General features: G+C 39.7%; 2 long non-coding RNA genes across 3 annotated transcripts; one reads left to right on the top strand and one right to left on the bottom strand.

Annotated features, from left to right (window-relative positions):
* Positions 1–240: 240 nt before the first annotated feature.
* On the top strand, positions 241–4,308 carry LOC109956670 (uncharacterized). The gene is made up of 4 exons (XR_002274440.1): positions 241–493; positions 2,604–2,687; positions 3,207–3,333; positions 3,492–4,308. It is a non-coding gene; the product is annotated as an uncharacterized LOC109956670 (long non-coding RNA).
* On the bottom strand, positions 4,164–7,588 carry LOC109956671 (uncharacterized). 2 transcript variants are annotated; one of them, XR_002274442.1, is made up of 5 exons: positions 7,469–7,588; positions 5,196–5,328; positions 4,744–4,894; positions 4,455–4,544; positions 4,164–4,250 (listed from the first exon to the last, which is right to left on the bottom strand). It is a non-coding gene; the product is annotated as an uncharacterized LOC109956671 (long non-coding RNA). The 2 variants fall into 2 exon arrangements; XR_002274441.1 differs by having other exon boundaries at positions 4,744–5,328.
* Positions 7,589–8,421: the final 833 nt, after the last annotated feature.

Raw genomic sequence — 8,421 nt, 5'->3', positions numbered from 1 at the left:
TGGCCAGTGATTATGGTTTAGGGGACACATCATTGGTTTTTATTTAAAAACAACAGTTTCTCCACTGTGGCAGGTCTTAGGCGATTTCTTTTTCTCCATCAAACACCCACATTTTGAATGGAGCCTGAGGGGTTTATATCGCTGTCAAAACTCGCGGCAAAAACCGAACCACTTCCTGAATCAGTCACGTGGTACAGCCGGGTAGCGAGGCTTCGGACGTCATCATTTTCAGCTCCTTACCTAAATGACACAGGCCTCGATACGCGCATCGCAGAAACGCCCCCTCCCCTACTCGGCACACGCTTCGAAGCCTCGATACGGAACGTCACATCACTAATTATAGTTAACATTTAGTGTTTTGTGCTCTGTAGGGTATGCAGCGCATAGGTGCTTCGCCGTTATTCTAGGGTAGCGCGGTTATCCAAATGTGTATTTACTAGTTCTATTAATGTAGCACGTTAGCAAACCTCTGCTAGCAAGAAACATTTCTGGGGTAAGTTAGCCATCCAGTACGCATTTGCTTTGCTTGAGCATGTTCACTATCCGGCTAATCGTTAGACCTGGTTAGTCTAGGAAAAATCGCTCTAACTTTTAACTTGTCCCCTGTTGGATGGGTCTTGTAAATGAAATAGCTCTGGTTTTACCTGCTCCATTAATGTAGGTTGTTAACTAACATTAACTGTTAAGGGAGATGCCTTATGTATGTAATATAAATATACCAAGCTAAATACTTGATGGAATTTGTTAAAAGCTCACTCGTGTGAATAGTGCATTAAAAAGGATAAGGATAATCACCTTTATTGGCCAAGTATGTTGCACACAACAAACCAACATAGGAGGACAGGCTTCGTAACAGTGTTTGATGAATGCAGCAGGCTTGAGGCCTACTTCCTGGTGTTAGCATAAGCAAGCTAACATGAGGGCATAGTAGAAGTTTGACTTGTCTGTTGGAATGAATACTAACACAGGTGATTTCTGATGCAGTATAAAAGGAAGCAGAAGTCTGGGTAGTTATCTGGTGAGCCATTTGAAATTTTGGGTGAGTTGTTCTAAATGTTTGGTGGCTAGAACAGTTGAAATGTTTGCTAGTGCTAGTGACTGGTAACAGTTGGATTGAGTAGATGAATGGTTGTGTTGTTTTGTGGGTGCAGGAACACACAGAGCTTGAACTGTACCCAACTCAACGAAACACCAGTTAGTGAGATGGTGCAAACCAGATGACCCTGTAGATCTGCCTTCACTCCTTCAGCCACACAGAACTTGTGCTGTTATGATGTAGTTTCAGACTCAATGGAATTAAGTCTAATTTTGTTTAGACAATCTTGGTAGAACAGTGTCAGTGGTTGGACAACTGAGCCGGCCCAGCTCTCTGAGGTGACTGCCACTACAAGCCAGCTGGTCCAGCTGCTGCTTAACCTGAGCAAATACAATGCAGATGCTGTGTGTCAAGCTACATATCTGCTCTTGCTTGGGTGAGGATAGGGTTCAGGGATGCTTTGTGTAGGTTAGGTCTGGAAAATGGTGTTGCTTATTGTGGGGCTCTGAAGATTTATGACAGCATGGCCCCCCCTTTTTGGGGCCAAATAATGGGTAAACATCATTTAACTTGTATACTCAGCTTTCATACGATCTCCTATGCATTGGTACATTTGTGTATGACTGACCAAAAGTAAAAAGTAGTCATTATGCAGAAGTATGCATTTCATGTTGGTGTAAATCATATTAGTTTATAATTACTGGTGCATTGTTGTCCAGCTGGTAAAGGTACAGCAAATTTTAACTAACTTTAATTTGAACTTCTGCTGGGTAGCTTGTAAATTTCCCACCAGAGATTAATGCAGTCTTATGATTAGGCTTATAATGTATTTCCTTTGATTCCACTGATTCTGAGAGAGTACTGTTATTCTACCACTGATACGTTCAGGTCAGACTGTAATTTCTCAGATCATTCATTTCAAATGTGTTGAAATGTTTGATCAACTTTGATATAAATTGTAATGAAAATTCTCAAATTTTTTATAACATGCAATTATAATTGCATACAACATTTTATAAATTGTTCCAATCTGACCCTTTTTTGCCACCAACAAATCTCCTAGTTAAATAGTGTTTAAGACAGCAGCTGTAAGGTGTTCATATTATGAACTGGTTTCACTCTGTATTTGTACCCACCACATCCAAACAAGGATAAGAATGAACTGTGGTGTGTATAGCAGTTTCACTTACCCTAGGATAATGGTTTATTGTGCCTTAAACCAAAAGTTTAAAGCCTGTATTGCTTGATTTAAAAGTTTTCAGGGCTGCAATGTTTATGGCTAATCTTCATAAATCCATAATGACTAACCTTCATTGCTCTCATGTGAAACAGAAAGTTAGTCTTTTGATAGTAGCTGGCAAATAGATTACCTTAAATTCACTGTGGATAAACCTATTAGGTAAAGTAAACACAGCTCTGTATGTGTGTAATTGTTATACAGGTGTGGTTATATTTGATGGAATTGACCTTCTATAGAAAAGCTGGTGCACCCCAGAATTCATTGAAATGTCTTGGTTAAAAAAGTAAAGTATGATGAAGATGTTGACTCCTAAATTTCTTGTCACAGATCCTGTTCCTCCAAATGGCCAGTAAGGCATCCACAGCTCTGGAGTTCTTCCTTGAAGCTGCAAAGAAACAACTTTCCATCCAGGTAGAGTCTTGGATATTAAAATTCAAATGTGTAAAAGGTTTTATTGTATTAAGCATCTTTGGTACACTGAAGACTATGCCAGTGTTGAGTCATCTAATTTTCCTACTGTAATTAGGCTTCATGTCAGTTACTCCTGCATTTCAGACTGCCTTTTGTGTTTCCAATCATTTTAAGAGCTATTTATAGTTAACTTTGCTACAGACTTATAGAACTTGCAGTATTTGATACTGAAACACTGCATTTTAACATTGATGTCCATTTTGTTTAAACTTGTCTTTTAATGTATTCAAAAATGTGGATATTTGAGGCTGTGGTAGGGGAAGCGTCATCTCAGGGTCACAGGACCTCAACCAAAGGACATCTTAAAGTGGGCAGTTCTACCTGCATTTATAATTGGTTTGCTTGCTTCAGTGGAATGTCCCCCACTTTTACTGTGTGGTTTTCCTTTAATTTGCACTTCCCAAGTAAAGTGTGATATGGGCCAAAGGCAGAACAGTAGTTTTTGGTATTCTTTTTCAGGATAGAGCCAATGAGCTGCATGTATTCACTGAGGGATGAACAACCCTTCACTCTGAAGAGAACTACACCCCAAACGAGTTGTGGGAAATTGGAAGAGAGTCCTGTCAACACTTCTGAGGACATTAAGGTAAGATAAAAATCATGCAGCTCCAACAGGCTGCTGTTAAGATCTTTAATTTGTGTCGTAGAATACATCTATTTAGGCTTAATCCCAGATTTCAGTTATTCACACCATATATTTCAAAGTGTCCTCTACACTTACTAATGAACATTGCTTCATTTCAGGAGGGACCAGTTTCCTGATGTGGCCATGTACCATTCTGGAGTACAGGTTGAAGAACTGGTCTCACTCCCTAGCTAAAGAACTGAAAGCCCTGATTCAGCCACTTAAATACTCTAATTGCAGAAAAGAACCAGACAGTTTAAGTTGTAATTACTTTATTTACCAGTCTACAAGAGCCAGATGATATTGCTTATCCTCTTAATGGCATTTTAAGTAGTTTAAACAACTGATTGCACTGCCGAAGTCTTGCAACCAAAAGGTAAATAAATAATCACCACTGTTAAAATACTATGCTCTCTTGAAGAATGGAGTGTAAATGGTGTGCCCAGCTGGCTCTAAACAAGAACCCCAGTCAAAGCAGAGTACCTCATCTTCCACATGCTGTTAATACTGCATGTACATGGACCCTTCCACAGTGATGACTTCTCCAGTCATGCAACTTTTAAGTTGCAATGCAATTGCATGACTGGAGAAGTCATCACTGTGGAAGGGTCCAGGCAAATGCAGTGTAACGGCATGTGGAGGGGAGGAGGGAGTGGAGGGTTGACTTTGATCCTGCCAGTAGGGATTTCCTATCTTAAACTTCTGCAGTTGCCTGAGCCAGAGTGGAGTGCCTGGAAAAAGAAAAAGTTAGTGTTTTTGGAAAGGCTTCTTTGACTTCATTAGTAAACAGTCCATTTTAAACCAACTTGCCTGTCTCCATGTATGTCCTCAATCCTGTTGTAGGATTTTTGATGCTGACTGGGGTTCTTATGCCAGGGCTAGATGGTCAGGTTGAGGAGGGAAGCAAAAGCTTGCTTAAATAAATAAAGCATGATACAGGTTGTACAACTTCAATTCATCAGGTTTTGAAATTTGCTTCATTTTTGAACAAAACTGGCTTAGCTTTTCTTTAAGCATCCTTTCATATACTGCTGAGTGGAAACTACAACATATCAAGATTTTATATTAAGATGTCATCTTACCACATGTTTAAGGAATAGCCATCTGAATTACTGGTGGAAAGGCAGATTTCATCCCTTTCTCCTGGTCAGACGGGTTCATCCCCATCAAGCCTAAAAAAACAAAACAGAACATTATTTTTAACAATTCTCATTTACCCTCACTCTGAAAATCTTTAATATTCATTTGTAAAGCACCACTCAAAGGTCCCCAGATTTAAGCAATAAACTGAAGGAATGTTCAATTTCACCTTTTTGCACAACAATTTAAGAATATATTTATCAATGTTGTGAACAATTTAGCATTACTCACCATCTGAATAGTTAGCTGAAGTAGCAGATCCTGACATCCAGACATCTGTAGTGAGCCCATGAGCTTTTGGGTCATCTTCACTGGTGTTGTGTGGCTGCGACTTCTTGATGTTGCCACAAACGGGACATGTACTGTAGGCTGTGGGGAAAATCTATACAAAGCACATTTGGTCCTGCTGCTATGTCACAAAATCTAGATGCAAAAATTAATTTGAAGCAACCGTGGATGAGAAAGCCTGCAATGGTAATTGAAAGCTCTAGAAAAGCTCAATGAATACACCTCTCACCTTGTGTGAGATTAGTGTCACCTACTTTCACTGCACTGCTACTTTTATTTAAAGAGCACAGACTTCATACAAAAAAGCCCCCACTGTATCCTACAAAATGCCTGCACAGAGAATCTCTGAAGATGGGAGTAATTTAACTTTTACAAATTTATGTATGAAATTGTACCATGTTTGTTGTTCTGGTGAACTTGCCTTTCCACAGTTTAATTTACTGTAGGTGTTCCCTATTGTTGGTTATCATCTTCAGCAGCTCAGATGTGTAGTCCAAGCCAGAGGCAGGTTCCTCTGGCCACTGCCACCTTAACGACAAAACAAGAGATATTACAGCAGTAGAACAAGATATTGTAACCAACAATGTCACAAAATATATGAAGGTGCTAAAAACATTAAAATGAAATTGTCATTTGCAGAGAATTAACCTCACATGCAGTGTCTTAAGCTCTCAAAAAAAAAGGACCATTGCCTACAGCTTTATACAAGTCATTCCCCAGTTAGTCTTCATTACTGGACACTAATGAAGAGCTCTAGTAATCTAAATTTGGATATGAAATTCTCTCCATGGTTAAAACTCTTTAACATGCAGTTACTTATAGTGGTTTGACATTAAAAAAGTCCTGACATTGTCAGCAAAACCTGATATTTTGAGTCTAGTTGAATTTAAGGAAAACAGGCTTTTCAAGGTGTTCACTGATGAACTGGCAGCCAATGGTTTGTCTGGACTTAACTAAATGGAGGCCGTCTTACACAGAGGAGGCAGAAATAAAACACTCAAGTGCATGTACTTGCATAGGAAGGCAGTCCCCTACAAGAAAGGTGTGTCAAAGATCCCAGTACTAAACACTACTGAACTTGATGGAAAACAAGAAGGTGCTATAGTAGTAGTTGATCATACATGTGCCAAAGAATGGAAAAGCATTCATATGAAAGCTTGGTATACAAGTCCAATGATGTTTAACCATTACTTGACCTCAAAGAGGAGTATAAGGCCATGCTGTCATGACTCTTCAGGGCCCCAACAGCATTTCCCATCCTAACCTTTCCCTAAAACACAGCATCTCTGAATCCTCTCCTCACCCAAGCAAAGAGCAGATACAGTATGTGGCTTGACACACAGTATCTGCATTATATTTGCTCAGGTTAAACAGTGGCTGGCCCAGCTGGCTTGTAGTGGCAGTCACCTCAGAGCTAGACTGCTCAGTTGTCCATCCACTGACTGTTCTACCAAGACCGTCAAACAAAAGAAAAATACACCAGTAACAACCCTAGTGAGTCAGTAACTGTATTCAGTAGTGAAAAGTAAATTTACTCAAGTACTGTACTTAAGTACAATTTATGTATATGCACTTGAGTATTTCCATTTTATCTCATACTATGACCACTACATTTTAGAGGCAAATATTATTTTTACTCCACTACATATATTTTATAACTTTAGTTTTCAGAACCAGATTAATACATAAGTTACACTACAAGACTACTGATCTCTGGTGGAAATTTTACAAGCTACCCAGCAGTATGTACTGTAAAGTAGTTAAGATTATAATTATATAAGCTCATTAAAACTTACTCCCCATTTATCAGCTGCAACATTAAACACCGTGTACACAATAGCACAGAGGTGGCCAATTCTAGTCCTTGAGGGCCACTGTCCTGCTTGTTTTCCCAACTATCCCTGCCTGACCTGTTGCTGATTACCTGGCTCAGGTGTGTTCAGCCAGTCAGAAGCTGGAAGATACCATCTCAGATGAAAGTGGAGTGAGGAAAGAAAGTGAACTGGTCAGGCAGGGATAGTTGGAAAACAAGCAGGACAGCTGCCCCGGAGGACTGGAATTGGCCACCCCTGCAATAATGAATCAAATAAATAAAAAAAAAGATACTACTTTTACTCAAGGGATGCGAGTACTTCTTCCACCACTGACAGTATTATCAGCAATGCCAATACAAGTTCTGTGTGGATTAAAGAGTTAAAGCAGATCTACAGGGTCACCAGGTGGAGGCCAGTAGCAAATGATGCACACACAAAAAACACGTGCACCACTTTTCCTGTTTACATTTACTTCCGTTCATAAAGTAAAGTTTTAAACCCCGTTTATGTTGGCTCGATTATTTCTTTTGCCTTAATGTCATTTTTCTGTTTTTCTTTTTATGCTTTTTTTGTAAACTACTGATATTAGTCAATTCATTTTCGTTTAGTGACGACTGAGACACCACTAGCCCAACAATAAGCCTTTACAGGTGGTTAAATTACAAAGCTCCTCTTTAGCAGCATGTTAACTTGCGACTATTAGCAGGCCACAAGCCAGCAGCTAGCTTACCAGGGCTAGTAGGCCTGAAGCATACCTCATGGATCAAACATTTACGAACAACCCATCCTCCTATGCCATTTTACTCAGTTTAACATGTCATGTTACACACATACGTTAAAGATTACAGTTCAACCTGCTCTAGTACTTGTACTCTTGCCTACGTTTCCCCCCTGTGACTTGTGTTTCTTCTCCTCCAGAGCCCGCAGCTCGCCTAGATTCTAAATTGGCGTGCTTTAAGCTCCACCTTTTTATAACCTACCTCACCTAGCAGAGAAAAGGTAGACCTGCCAATAAAACCTCTACAGCCACGTTCGCTGGGCGGATCTTACTTTCCAGCCACGTTCGCTGGGCGGATCTTACTTTCCAGCCACGTTCGCTGGGCGGATCTTACTTTCCAGCCACATCCTTCTCGCTCTACAGCCTACCCTCTGATTGGATAGTTTGACTCTGCTCTGTGATTGGATTGTCATTGTCCAATCAGATTCAGATGTTCACAAACATGCTCCATTATTAATTTTTTATGTAACAATTTGTTTACACATTTTATTCACACATTCAAAAGATGCTTTTACAACTAGATATCTTTGCTACACATGCTCAAAAAGCTTTTTACAAATACATTTCTCAAAATATTTGTGACCCTGTATTCAGTCCATAAGAAACACCCAGATTTTTATCTTGCAGAATGAATAAATGAGTAGCAGACTGCAGTCTGAACAAAAGAAAAGTTCTCAGGGTCTTAGTATCAGAAAGCACCTTCACGAAAACAAAGTGAGATGTTTTGTTACAAATATCTGCAATGGGTTATAAATATGCTACCTTTATGTGTGGACTTTAATCAACTGAGCGCCTCAAAAGACTAGAGTTACATTCTTTTACAGTCTTTCTATAGATCCAGGGTATGCTACCCTTAGGTGGTCACTGCAGTGTGTTTAATGCAGGTCATTTTCTTTTACTGATGCCTCTCACATGTTGACCCTCAGGGCTACGCAATGAGAGGTTGCAGCCAAGCCAGAGGAGGATTATGGGAAGATGTGACACCACTACAAAATATCAACTTCAAGGCAGATGAGACAGAGATTAAAA

The sequence above is a fragment of the Monopterus albus genome, unplaced genomic scaffold, assembly GCF_001952655.1.
Source record: "Monopterus albus unplaced genomic scaffold, M_albus_1.0 scaffold20.1, whole genome shotgun sequence".
Classification (NCBI taxonomy): domain Eukaryota; kingdom Metazoa; phylum Chordata; class Actinopteri; order Synbranchiformes; family Synbranchidae; genus Monopterus; species Monopterus albus.
Note: the sequence above shows the minus strand (reverse complement) of the source record. Positions and strands in the feature narration are given on the sequence as shown.